Source organism: Pezoporus occidentalis, unplaced genomic scaffold (assembly GCF_034315485.1).
Source record: "Pezoporus occidentalis ecotype Australia unplaced genomic scaffold, CSIRO_AGI_Poc_V1 ctg82, whole genome shotgun sequence".
NCBI classification, from domain to species: Eukaryota; Metazoa; Chordata; class Aves; order Psittaciformes; family Psittacidae; genus Pezoporus; species Pezoporus occidentalis.
Window position 1 is genome coordinate 1,148,303 of NW_026916181.1, and position 14,718 is coordinate 1,163,020.

A 14,718-nucleotide genomic window follows, 5' to 3' on the forward strand; every position below is an offset into this window, starting at 1 on the left:
GCAGGTTGAGAGAGGGCTGAAATTTGCTTTCTCATCCTTTGGGTGACAAAGCAGCCATACTAAGTCTTTACATTGTTCAGGGAGAGGAAGAGGTAATGCCGGTAGGTGGAAAATGCACTATTACCCTATCCACGGAAAAAGACAACTCTCCACTATCTTGTTGATGGCAGGTTAAACCAATCTAGGTGTCTCCTAATCACAGAAACAGTTCAAGCAGAAATACAGTGGAAAAAGTGAATTTATAGTTCCTGCACTGATCAGGCACAGAATTCCTGCTGTAAAGGGGCTGCTGAACAGCCCTTTTCCCATGATTTGCTTCATGCTACATTCCCTTTTCCCCTTTTTTCTTTTCTGAAGTGTCCCCCTTTATATTCTCGAAGCCTTCATATATGAACAGAACTCCTTTGCATCTTCCCCATTGCTTCTGGCTTTGTTACTTTTATATTAATTAATATTTATTGTATTGTTCTGCTGTTAAATTCCTTCTTTTTCACCAATTCAGTTAAACCTCCCCCCTGTTTCTTTTTCCTGTTTGTAGTGTTAGGGTGAGCCATCTGCATATATCACTGCTCATCTGTAATCTGTAACACCTTATGGTGGTACCTTATTAACTCTCCCGTTTGATATCTGCATACTCTTAACTGCATGCCCTGAACACAAGAATGAGCCAACCACTTGAAACTTCATCTTGCTTCCTCACATGCAGAGGTCAAAGCTGATACTGCTCAACAACCACATCATCCAGAATCAGCTTGTCAGCTCCAGCAGTTCTCTGTTAGGTGGGTCTTGCACCTGGGGAGGGTGATATGGTGGGGAAGAAGTCACAGAGCAGTGGTGCAAACAAGCAGTGAGTCACCTAGGAAGACCCAGCCAGGGCATCTTTCCCTCAGGTTGATTCTTCTGCCAAAAGACAGGTTTGAAAAAATCCATTAAGTGTATCTATGTGTATCTTCTTTCATACAACAACCAGGATACAGTGTCCCTGTAACAGGGTGCTTTGCAGTGCAAGAATGAAGAAGGTCTGAAGAGTGGTGACATTGGTTGTCACATGGACATTGGTACAGAAAGAAACAGTACAAAAATGTACATGGTTTTGGTGACAAATCCTGAAAGAAAAAGGTAAGTATTCTACACAGCAGCACTGCTGGGGCAGGTTTAAGGAAGCCTTTCTTTTCATTGGCTTTCAGTAGGTGACAGACTGGGACAGGGAAGGGTTGAGTCACTCAGACTGCGAGAAGCTGTTGTTGGCTGGATGAAAGAAAACACAGGGCTGCCATCAGTGGAAACAGGAGGCACACTGTAGTGGTCAGGGGCATAGATGTATAGTTGCATGGTAATTAGTCCTCCTCTTTCATTAAAATTTTTGCCTGCATAGGCATAGTCCCAATATAGATAAGGCTTCATGACCCTTTTAATGTAAACAACTAATTTCTTAATGCTGATGCTGACACTGAATTGTCTGTGCAGAAAGATACTATGAAGGGGTTTAGCTTCTTTATTTAAATAAAAAAAAGTTAACAAGATCCAGCAGTTTCCACAAATAAGGTAAGGGAAAATATTTTGCTTTGCCCAAGTTAAAAAATAAAAAAACGAAAAAGGAAAAATCGGAATTTGGAGTCATGTGCCTTTCTAAAATAAAATTCACACATATTTGGCAGAAATATAGCCTTTGAAAATTACCCTTTGCATGAGAATTTTGCAAATATCGAGTAATTCCTCCATTTCCATTGAGTATACTATGTCTGTACCAGGCACTTCCGTGATCAGCCATTTGAGGGATCTGTCTTCAAAAGACATGTCTGCACCCCCACGATGACTCTTTGGTAGACTTAATGCATATGATAAGTCAGATGCTAAACAAATATATCCGAACCTTCTTCTGTTCACCATAGCTATGCTGCTATGCATTGAGCATGGCTTCAGAGGACCTTCCCTCCATTTTTGTAGACTCATAGAGTTGCTTATGTCAGAAAAGACCCTTAAAATCATCGAGTCCAACTGTTAATCAACACTGCAAGTCCACCACTAAACCATGTTCCTAAGCGTCACTTCTACCTATTTATAAAATAACATCACGGGATGGTGATTCCAGCGCTTCTTTGGCCAGTTTGTTCCAGTGCTTGACAACACTTTTGGAGAAGAAATTTTTCCTAATATTGAATCTAACCCTCCCCTGGCATAGCTTGTGGCCATTTCCTCTTGCCCTATCACTTGTTAATTGGGAGAAGAGACTGAACCCCACATCATTATAACCTCCTTTAAGGTAGTGGTAGAGTTATTAGGTCTCCCCCTGAGCCTTCATTTCTGTAGATTGAACAAACCCAGCTCTCTCAGCATTTCCTCATATGGCTTCCCAGTCCTTGGATCATCTTTGTGGCCCTTCTCTGGACCTCCACCAGCCTGTCCACATCTCTTTTGTATACCAGGGACCAAAGCTGAACAAATCACGGGGCTTCTGCAAGATACCCCAAAATGCCTATTGCTCAACACTGATTGTTAGGAGAGGGATAATTCAGCTGGAGACATCTACATTATCAACAGCAAGAGCTAACTGAGATGACACCTGCTTTTGGCAAGACCTTGTGCAGTTTGCTTACACTCATTCACACTTCATTCCTTTTGCCTGGGACTAACTTTTGACCTGCCAGAAAATGTAACCTTCTCTGACATTGCCCTTTAAAAACTCCTAACGCATCAGTTTGAAGCAACGTTAAGAGCTTGCTGGTGTTGCTTTTTCTGTAGCTTTGCTTCCCTGTGCTAAGCGCAAGACAGGGTCAACTGGTTAATAGTATTAACAAGGGTGAGATTTGCAGTGGCTGTTTTAACATGAAAGACGTAAATGTCACGCAAGCAAGGACGAGACCCCAGGACGCAGGTCAATGCTCCCATTGCCTGAGCCGTTCTCAGTGTTTCCATTGGGTTCACATTCCTGCTCAGCTGGGGGGTCAGGTCTGGCAGGTCAGACAGAAGGCAGTTGCTAATGTTGTGACTTGCCAGGTGGGCTGAAGCAAATATGTTTAGCAACTGCTGGAGGCAGTTCAGGCAGAAATCAACACCTTCCCTCTTCTTTTTGAATAGCTCTTTGCAGACATGAACTTGCATGGCAATTTTTTTTTTCCCTTGAAGCAACCTATCTTTTAACCAGTACTAATTCAACCTAAGCTTTTTTTAATTACTATATAAAGGCTCCCAGAGCCCTGTGGCATGAAATTATTGGAGACCAGCTGTGACTGATTACATTTTTCAATTTCACAGGACACAGCTCCAGTAAGAGTGTTTGTTGTTATTCTTTTTGTTTTCTAAAGACAAGTTGAATTTCAATCTGGCCTTGGAAGAGGTCAACTCTCTCACTTTTCCAATGTAAGAAAAATGAATCCCATGCTTTTCTTTCCAAAGAAAGAAAAGCTTAGTTTCACTCCTACCACCTTCCCGTAGAATGCCTATTATAGAATGATGAAGAGACTTTCCTGTATAGCCACAGCAAAATATCTTTTTCTGAGAACGGATTGACCTGGGCTCTGAAACCCACAGTGTTTGACTACCTGAAACAACCTTTCCAGCATGGTATACTCAGGTAAATGGCTTTGCACTGATTTTTCCCACCTATCCCCAGCTGATAACTGATAACACTATTGGCAACCTGGTAAGTGTTGGGAAGCAAGCAAGAAAATCACACTGTTGGCTCCCATTGCTCTCCATTTCACATGAACATATCTCATGCTCTTTGTTGCAATTTGAGCTGGTTCTAGAGTATCACTCACTCATAATGATACTAATTAGCCAGTCTATCAACACTACCCACTACATCATAAAATTCTTTATACATCTTCCAAGCATGGGATGGACAATGGTATTATCATAAGCATTGATCTACCATGCAAAACAATTAATTGACATTTAATCATATAAGGTTGAGCAGTACAAAAGTTAGCAGTCCAGTGGCTCAAACTTTCTGGGTATTTTTTACCATATTCTCTATTTATGTGTTGCTATTGCAATGGGTCTAGGTGTTTTTATTGTAACAAAAGCTGGAACTGACTTGTGACCCCTGAAATCCTCTCTCTTCTTCACGTAACATGTGGCACTGAAGGGGTTAATCAAACCAGGCAGATGGAGTAGACATATCACTAACTTGTTCCCTTTAATTACTTTGCAAAGCATGAGGGAAAAAATAATGCCTCTAGGACCAGAGTGCTTTATGGCAGGGCAAGTGGAATAAACCAAGACAGCAGCATCACTAATTAACTTGCAGTGAGCTCCAGCACAACCCGTGACTTCGTGAGGAGAAACCAAAGTAGCTGTTGAATTGTTCTCATGACCTTGACATCTGGTGCTACTGCACCAACAGAGGACACGGGAAAAGGACTTCAGATACACAGGACTCATATTTTTACATATAGTGCAGGACCGTTCATGGAGAAAGATACCTAGTTATCAATTAGTGTCCAGTAGAATAGTATATAAACTAATTTGGCTCCCTGAACAGATAAGAAATCTAAATAAGCATGCCCATTCAGAGCTCTCTGTTATGGGATCTAGCTGGCTTCTACAACCTCAGATAGTTTATAGTAAGATGGTGTGGATATCCCTACAACATGTGCTAGTCTTGCAGAAGTATCTGAGTGGAATTCATTCTACCCAGCTTCAGACATTTTTATCTGAGATGTTGCCTAGGTCCCTTTTGTACCACTTGAAAGAAATAGGCACTTACAGTGCCAAATTAATTTGCTCCATTTCAGTTATACTCTTTTGGACGAGGTGAATCAAACTATCAACAGTCTGAATGAAATTCAGTTGCCAAGATATAAGCACTCTGTACCACTTCAAATACCAGCTGAAACACTCACAGATCTAGCTACCAGCTGCTGAAAGGTCTTCTGACACATTTTCCAGTCCTGTATAGATCTCTGTTCCTTCTAACATCAAATGGCATTAAGCAACTGAATCCTGCCTTCTCTATTTGGGTGACAGTTGGTCATCCATGACTAAGTACATTCAGCTTTTTTGCTGTGATCAGAATTCACGCAACCACACCTGAGCTAGCTTCAAAACAGCTACACTAAAGTTTGGCAACCATGTATTTCTCTGAGTTTGTGGAATATCTTCCTCTCTGATCAGATATTTTTAATTTCTTTCATGGTTACATCAACAACAGGGCCTGGTCTAGGTGAGTTAAAATCAGTCTGAGTGTGCCTATCTGATGATGTGTTTCAATTCTAATGTCAAGCCACACTTTAGTTATAGAAAAAGTTATTTTTTTAGTCCTCACTCTAAAAGACAAGCAATACACAAATGGCCTAAGGCAGGCATTTTGAGCTGGCTTAGGCTGAGAAAGAGAGCACCTGTGTGAGGAACATATTTGTCTTTATATATCTAAGAGAGTGTTTGAAGAAGAAAGAAGGAAATTGTTGTGGAGAATAGAATAGGAATTCACATTCTTCACTTGAAGTAAAGAGATTAAGATTATCCTTTAAGAAGCCTCCCATCTCTAATAGAATAAAAAAATCATGAACTGGAAATAATTGTATGGGTATAGGTGGGGTATCTCCCTTACCAAATAACTTTAAGGGTAGGTTTGACAAACATATGTCAGAGATCATGTTACTAAGAAGATATGGCTAATTAGTCATCTGAAGGGTTTTCTTCAGTTCTGTGATTCTGTGATCCCCCTCTAGAAAAGGGCCAAACCACAACAAATCCTAAAGTAGGTTTTTAGATGGATAGTAAACGTATTCATGCTAATTACACTACTAAGAATTCTGGAAGATTATTGAGCCTCCTGGCTCAGGATCTACTTTTACCAGGCTGGTTTACAGCTCAATCTCAGTTGTGGACAGATACTTTTACACACTCTGGATGTGAATGTTACTGATTTTAACCTAAGATTTTTAATGAAGTGCAGGAAACCAGTCCAAAGAAAACTTTCTTATTCCCTGCACTCTGCCCCACAGAGGAAAAAGGAAGCCAAGGTCACAAGATCAACTAGCTCCAAAGATTAATTCCTCTCTTCACAGAAGACTCCTGTATAGCTGGAGGTATCGAAGAAAAGAGAATAGAGGCAGAAGAAGTAAAGAATTTAAGCTTTATATAGTCATAGACGGTTCTTTCACCCTTGCCACTTTCCTTGCCAGTGGCAAGCTATGTTTAGTTGACAGATCTCTGCTTTTTCTTACCTTAACGTTCAATGTCTGCCTATCTGTGGCTCAGAAAAGGTGAAGCATTTAACTAAGTTTGGCAATGCTATTAATAGTGAGCAGGAGGTGAACGTTAATTCAGAAGGAGATGTAAGCGGTTTTAGTCATAGTTCATTTTGAACACTCTGTGTCCCAGCAGTGTTTGACTTCATTGCAGTTAGCTAGTGCTACCTATACTTATTTTCAGAATTGGTTGAATTAAAAAATATGCTTAAGCAGATGCATTACAGAGCTAATCTACTACCATTTCAGTAAACCAGTAAAAGCTGGAACAGGTAATGATTTTGTGAAGCCACAATTAAGAATGATTCAGTAGTTCAATACAATTGAAACAGTCAAACTAATACAGTAGCTAATGAACTCCAATTATGAGAATAAGACTAAAAGGAGTGACATGGGGAATCACAGAAGATTTTGAAATGTTATGCAGTGCATGTCTTTGTCCTTAGGCAGGAACAACACTATAAGCCATCCTTGACTGACATCTACCCTGTGCTTAGAGGTGCCCAGTGGAGGCAACTGCTGCTTCAAACAATCAGACTTACTGCATTGCTGCCCTATTTTTCAGAAAGTCTGTCTTAATCACCAATTTGAAACTGGTTGGGTTTTTTGGCAATTTATATCCAAGCCTTCCTAATCTAGTCACCATGGGCATAGAGGACAGATTGTTCTCTTCCACTCTGAAACAATTTTCAAGACTCTCAAAAGCTGGTTTTGTACATCCTCCAGCCTTTCTTCTCCAAACTAAGAAAACCCAAATTCTTCCAGCCTTTTCCCTTAAGCCATGTCTTGTACTGGGACAATTAGAAGAGCAACTAGTTTCTTGCTAGCTAAAAGGCTTGGGCTTTGTCATAGGCATTATCATAAGAGTGTTTGTTCTTGCATACAGTAGCAGAGTAGGCACTTATCTTTCCTTCTTTTCTTAGCATATGACTAGTTAGATAGACAAAAGAAGTGATAAGGCCACAGTCCCCCCCATAATGCAATAGTTGTGCTCTAGGCCAAGTTGAAAATACATAATAAAATTCAGTCTTTCTCATGCCTCAGGTTGTGGACCACAACCTGTATCTTACAAAATGGAAAAAAAAAACCCAACCCCAAACAAAACAGATTGTTCAAGGTTTGAGCTGTGGAGACAGATTTAGGTTTTTGGATGAGGGAATGGGCTTATAACCACATTCATTAGGTCATATTGTTTGTACAAATACACAATAAACCAGCCAATACCATCTGACCTCTCATCACATATTACAATAATTGTTTCTGCCTGCTTATTGCTTAACAAAACACCCTGCATTTTGTACTGAGTAAAGGATATAGAACTCATGTGAAGTCATAACTGCCCTTTTGGTTTTTGACCAGAGCAATTTTTTTTCTACTTTTTACATTTTTTCATCAGAACACATACTACCCACAATTAAATTATTAAATTATTATGCCCACAATTAGATTATTCCTAGAACCTATTAAATCTGGTCTTGTGCCTATTTGAATAAGCACTTTTCAGTTTGGAATTAATTTCAAATTGTGCTCTCTGTTGGATGTCTAGTCTCAAGAGAGTTTTCCAGGCCCCTTCTTCAGGCAGTGCAATGAGAGCTGCATCGCTGGTAAGCAACTGTCAAGTAAGTGGGAGATGTCTAAGGGACATTGAGGGTCACACTTGGAAACCAGCATCTGTGCACAGACTTCAGAGTCTCACTTACTTGCTTAGACTACCTGGTTCTCTTTTGACAATGGTGACTTTTACCACTACAATGTAGATCACAGAATCATAGAATCATCAAATCGCAGAATGGTTTGGGTTGGAAGGGACCTTAAAGCTCATACAGTTCCAACCCCCTGCCAGAGTCAGGGACACCTTCCACTAGATCAGGTTGCTTCAAGCCCTGTCCAACCTGGCCTTGAACACTGCCAGGGATGGGGCAGCCACAGCTTCTCTGGGCAACCTGTGCCAGGGCCTCACCACCCTCACAGGGAAGAATTCCTTCCTCAGATCTCATCTAAATCTCCCCTCTGTCAATTCAAAGCCATTCTCCCATGTTCTATTACTACATGCCCTTGTAAAAAGTCCCTTTCCAGATTCATCCAGATCATCCCATGTCTTCCAAACATGAGTCAGGATGAGCTCAAGTGCGTGTTTATCATTACTCCAATGACTACAGAGATCGTCTAGACTCATTATCTCCCACTTTTTTCTTCATGAAATTTAAGCAATCTTAAATAAAATTAATCCCATGGTAAGTATTTATCTGCATGTTCATTGATTCATGTGATAGATCCTTATCTCTGCATTATTTCCTAGCAAGGATAACAGAGATGGGGAAATAGGTTCTGTAGCCCAGCTGACTCAGTCTGTTTAATCTTAGCTTCTTTACCACTCCAGTTCTTTATCACTGCATCTGATAGATGACAATCATGTGGCAGTGAAAAGCTGGAGGCCTGAATATCTTCAAATATATATCTAAATTCACTGTAATTCATCTCTTAAGGTCCATCCTTGATTTGTATTGAAACCACGACAGCTACACACTATTTTTTATGCTGTTTCTAGTATTTCTGATTCTTGTGTTGAAAGAGATAGTAAACAGCAATATCCTACTCAGTTTCTGCAGCTATTATGCCTTCTGTCACATCCTGCCCTGTAATTTCTTTTTCAGGAAAGAAAGATTGAGTATATCTGAGCATTTCTCATGCAAAAGCAGTTTCATAACTTTACTCATTCTTGTCACCCATTCTTGCAGAATCCCGGCTATGGTTTTCCTTAGCTTCTATCAGAAAAAAGTTACCTTATGGATAAGAAAAGTGTTTAATCCAGCAGTAGAGGTTGTGAAGGTGAGAATGGGATCAGTCTTCTGAAGGAAGACTACCAAATATACTAGAAAAATATGCCAAGTGGTCTTAACGAGTTAGGTTAGGCAGGTAATCTTTTACTCTTTGCTATTGTACTCTTGATCTTGATCAGATTGCAGACTCTACTTGAGAAGGGACTTGACTGCAGCTGAGACAGTGCAATTAAAATTTCTATTTTGAGCTATCAGCATTCCTGGATATGAAAAATAAACTAAAATAGTAATAAAAAATAAAAGAATAACCCTCCTCCCAGGCAAATAATAATTAAAAAAAAGGTAAAAAGAAAAGAAAATAAACCAAATAACCACAGTAGAAACCTGCCTGCTCACCTTGAGATTTGCAGAAAGCTTTTGGGAACAAGAGCAAATGCAAACCCCCTCATTTATTTGGGATGAGCTTCCTGAGCTCTTGCAGGGTTTTTATGAAATCATGTTGAATTTGGTCTCTGCTGTGGTTTTGATAATGGGCTGTAAAAAAGAACAGGAGGGTGAATAAAAAAAACAAAGAAACACCACAACCGGCTGGCTGCCACAAACAAACACCACCCACGACATTTGTAAATACTCAGAGGTGAAGAGAAGCAGAGAGCAAACTGTCAGAAGCAGGCTTGGCTTGCAGCAGATGAGCAGGATGGGGCTGATGGCCTAATTGGTCCGAGAACCAGCCTCTGGATGCTCTACATGAAGGGGAGAGATGCCCCCTAATGGAAGATCGTAGAATAATCTTCTTTGTGAAATGATTTCTTCCTCAGTCTTAAAGGCTTGTGTATTCACTGAAGTGTGAGTCCATATTTCTCAGTACCTCTCTTCGGGGCCTGGAAAGAAAAAAGGCAACCACATCGTATCATTGCTGAGTCAGACCTCTTCCATACTGCTGGCCTTAGGTCTGCATCAGTCCCTGTTTTCCCTTCTACCCTTGCTCTGGGAAAGCTGGCCAAAGCCTCTTGAAGGGAAGAGACAGGTTGGAGTAGTAAACTTCTTATGAGGTATAGGAAAAGTCATTGTCCTTTAATATGCATGACACAAGTGTGGATGCTTATTGGGTCATATGTTGTAGAGGAGTCACAGTATGAAGCTGCAGTCTGATTTCTTGGGGGAGGGGGGGAGCTATGGTCCTGTGGGTTATATCCCTATAGCAGATATCGCTGGCTGATCCCAAATTTGGGATACTGGTGCAATGAGGAAGAGTCTTTGAATGTGGATGTCAGAAGTGGGAGGTGTGAACCTCCTTGTGGATCCTTGAAGTTTGAAGGGGCTCTCTGGGACATACTCAAAAAGAAGAGATTTTTTCTATCTTTTGTGTTATGAAGCAACATGAAGTTGATACATGGTCTGCTATGTTTTATCTTGCAAAAAAATTCTTTCACTCTGTGCATTACAACAGAAATATGATAGCATGCACATTACATCTTTCACTGAATATCAAGGCAACGCTCCGCATTACCAAGCAAGGATTCAGACACTTAGCAGAAGACTTCTAATCCTGCATTCAAGTGAAAGCTGATTTTTTTTTTCTCCAAGTTGTTTTCCTCCAGGCTGCCCAGTATATTTTACATTGCTGAGCAATATTGTGCATTTGCCATTCTGTGCTTTTCTGATTTTCTGCTCTTCCCTGTTGTCCTGTCACAATCCTTTATGGTGTCTAAGGAAGGAAGCTAAAATTTCTGGTTTTAGCCAAGTAATCTAGTGGAAGTTTTGCTTTCACTTCTCTTCAGAGCAGGACCTGCACACCTGCCTGCTGCCTTGCTCTAGCTGCCTCCACTATTAGTTTAATGAAGAACAGAAGCAAACAGGATCCTATATTCTCACTGTATCAGTGCAATACATTTGATGGCATAAACATTAATATTCCCACCTTCATTTATTTTTAAGGTTATGCTTTCCGTAATCATCAACACAAACAGCCAAAGGTGTATTAGATGAGCCAGGTGGATATATCATTTTCCAAGAAAAAACACATAAAAAATTTTTGGCTATGATTTTTTTTCACTGCACCATGGGCACATATCCAAAGTAAGATAGGAACAGATTGGAAAAGTAGTAGTGTTTTATTCACTGTCTGCATTTGATCTACGTGTGTGTCAGGATTCCAACATGGATTAGAGAACTTGAATTAGAAGTCTGGTGCCAATTTATGATTTCTCTTGTATCTGTAAGTTGCCATTTTATTAGATACTAAGGCTATGCTAAGCTTTTGGACAGTGGACAAGGGTCTTAAGGGAAGTGACAATGATGCTGTCACCTGCCTTAAGGCCCAGCAGCAGTGTAGTCTAAAGTAACCATCAGGTAAGTAGAATTTTGGCTGTCTCCCTTCCCTTCTTTTATTTTCATGCTCAGAAGCATGAAAAATTGGAAAGAGGAAACTATGAAGTTCTAAAGAATAATGCTACAGAGGAGTCTTTTAGGTTTTGTCACATATCAAAGACATCTGAGTCTTTGTTGGGGCTGTTCAGCCTGGAGAAGAGAAGGCTGCGTGGAGACCTCATAGCAGCCTTCCAGTATCTGAAGGGGGGCTATAGGGATGCTGGAGAGGGGCTCTTCATTAGGGACTGTAGTGACAGGACAACGGGTAACGGGTTCAAACTTAAACAGGGGAAGTTTAGATTGGGTATAAGGAGGAAATTCTTTCCTGTTAGGGTGGTGAGGCACTGGAATGGGTTGCCTGGGGAAGCTGTGAGTGCTCCATCCCTGGCAGTGTTCCAAGGCCAGGTTGGACAAAGCCTTGGGTGACATGGTCTAGAGTGAGGTTTCACTGCCCATGGCAGGGGGGTTGGAACTAGATGATCTTAAGGTCCTTTCCAACCCTAACTATTCTATGATGCTATGATTCTATGATTCTACATCTTTAAGAAATTCAGTATCATCTAAAAAAGAAGAATTATAGGTTTTAGTCTTGCATATCATGTCTTATTGTTCATTGAGTTAATACAGAGAGCAGGCATTGCGACTCTGTGCACAAAGTAAGGAATCAAAGTGAAATAGGGTAGATTTAGATGAGATCTGAGGAAGAAGTTCTTCCCTTTGAGGGTGGTGAGGCCCTGGCACAGATTGCCCAGAGCATCTGTGGCTGCCCCATCCCTGGCAGTGCTCAAGGCCGGGTTGGGTGGGGCTTTGAGCAATCTGGCCTAGTGGAAGGTGTCCCTGCCCATGGCAGGGGGCTGGAACTGTATGATCTTTTGCGGTCCCTTCCAACCCAAGCCATTCTGTGACTCTGTAGGTACATGTTCCTTTGAATTTTGAGCACACAGTCTCCACTGTGCAAATGCAAAGGTGAGCTGATATGCCCATGCATGTGGATGCTACTGTTCAAGTTGATCTCGCACTCATTCTGGCCTTCAGTTGTCAGTGCAGGATGCAAACATGTCCATAGGTCCTGTGCCATATATGACAATTCCCTATGGATGTCTCAGATTACACTAATATGTCTAAAGTGGCACTAGAGCAATAGACCCATGTCTCCTATTTTGTAAGTCGTGGAGCCTAGTGAGCAGTTCAGCTCATCCCATGTGCCACCAACTCTATTTGATTAATTGACTGATTTGTTCTCCAGGCTTCACTGACCACTTCAAGTAGACCTCCATTGACTATAATGGGAACCTACACACTCAGTACATGCAGCAACATCTATATTTAGACATGTATTTTAATCTATAAGATAATGCCCACCTTATATGACATGATGTATCAAATATTTATATTCCATTTCCCTTTCTAGACGCATAAGAAATTGCTGACAGATTTTTTCTGATCGTCTTCTTCAAACAGAGAACAAACATATGCAAGGTATAAAAAATCACAAGCTGGAGAGTTGGACAATGTCTGCAGCATCCTTTCAGGGCCTGAGTTTGGGTGGTGTGAAATTGTATGGTTGGCAAGAACTTGCATTATGCTAGCCCATCAGCAAGAAAGCTGTGGCATAAGGAAGTGCTATTTATTCTGAGACAGAGCATCTCAGTGCCTGTGAAAAATACTTGGCAGCAGCTCTTCGCCTTGCAAATTTTCACTTGAAAATATCACCAAAAACGATTCACTGTAATTTAGGAGATGAGTCCAGCATTTGGCTGTGTCCATACCACCCAATTAAATTGTATCAGGTCATGTTGCACAGCCTTGATCAGTTATATTTTAAAATTCTTAACATTGGTCCCTGGCATGCTACGTAGTGCTTACCCTGACAACTTCTAGGCTTGGTTTGGGTGTCAGTGCAGGCCATAGAGCATTCCCAAAAAAGCAACTCGGATGTAGTCACCTCATTTAGGAGCATAAGAGAATTTAATAGTGTGGAACTTTCCAGGTCCTGACTATTGGCAAGAGGACAAGACAATGTGACCTGGTCCTATTTAGTTTACCACTACAGATGTCACCTTTTTGTTCAGATTGCATGAGGAGGATGCCAAGACTGGTTTTGAGTGGTTGCCCATCCTTCCTAAGAGAGTGGAAATCAAGCACTGGTTTCTGCTCTTTTTAAGAACTGGAAAATTTCTCTGCATGGGCACAAGGCAGAGTTCAAAAGCAAATGATGCATTTGTAAAGACAGAACCTTTACTGCTGTGCCTCTGCAAGCCTACTGGTTCCTCATGTTTTTTCAGCACACCAGATGGGGAATGACCTCTGTGAATTTCTGTGATATTACTTCCTAATTCTTATTAGGGTGAAAATAATTGGGTGCCACCAGGGATTTGATCAGTTCAGAAGGTCTGCAAACTTTCTCTTACCTGGATCAGTTTTTTGGGGGCTCCATGTTGGAGTGAAGCAATAAGGCTCACATTGCCTGATAAGGTGCACTGATATCTGTAGACATTTATAGCATCTTCGTATTATTTCACCCAGAGCACTACAGCTTAGAGAGTGGCTCTAATTTTGGACTGCATTTAGGGGCCCTGGAGAATGATATAGGACTTTTTTGTAGGTTTCAGATCTTCTGAGTGATCTATGATTATGGTCTTGTTAACAATCCATGCACTGTATATTTGTCTAATGATAGGGTACATTTGGAAGAAAGATTATATATAATTTTGTTGCAGTTATTCTTACTTTCCTCCTAAATTTAGGATATCAAGAATGATCAGAGAGGAAGACCACACTCAATTTTCAGAGGAACCAACCCACATTCACACTGGAAGAAGAAAGAGCAATGCCAAAAAAACATAACATTTTGCAGCTCATGTTGTTAATCTCTGAAGTTAGAACATTCTTTGTCTATTTGTCACTCTGTGGACACTATTTCTGTTCACATAAGAAGTCAATTCAATTTTTAAACCCACAACAAAAGCGTCCTCAAAGTGTTAATTCATAAAGTGGTGTAATGCCATATCCACAGTGTTTTCTCCTTAATACCCTCCTCCAGGAGTGAAAACAAGAATGACAGGGGAAGGGAGAGGGAGAAGAAGATAAAAGGGAACAAATCTATTTTCTCAAAATAATACATGGAGGTGCTATTAACCTACTATTAGAAAGTTTACACAAGAACTCATGAGAATAAGCCTTATGTTCTTTCTCACAGCACAGAACATTATAAGGATGTGGATCCCACAAGAGGGGTCCTGTGGCGTGGATGATACCAAGAGAGAGACAAACCATGGCTAAACCTCAAACTTTTTCTCATCCTGCTGTGAATCTTGCTCTGACGTGCTGCAGTCCTCCAGGTTCCCATCCTTACTCTACTGTTTTCTTTC

The 14,718-nt window shown here is 40.8% G+C and overlaps 1 long non-coding RNA gene across 1 annotated transcript; it reads left to right on the forward strand.

The window, feature by feature from the left end:
- Positions 1-928: 928 nt before the first annotated feature.
- LOC134156143 (uncharacterized) lies at positions 929-14,332 on the forward strand. The gene is made up of 2 exons (XR_009961836.1): positions 929-1,119; positions 14,095-14,332. It is a non-coding gene; the product is annotated as an uncharacterized LOC134156143 (long non-coding RNA).
- The last annotated feature ends 386 nt before the right edge of the window (positions 14,333-14,718 follow it).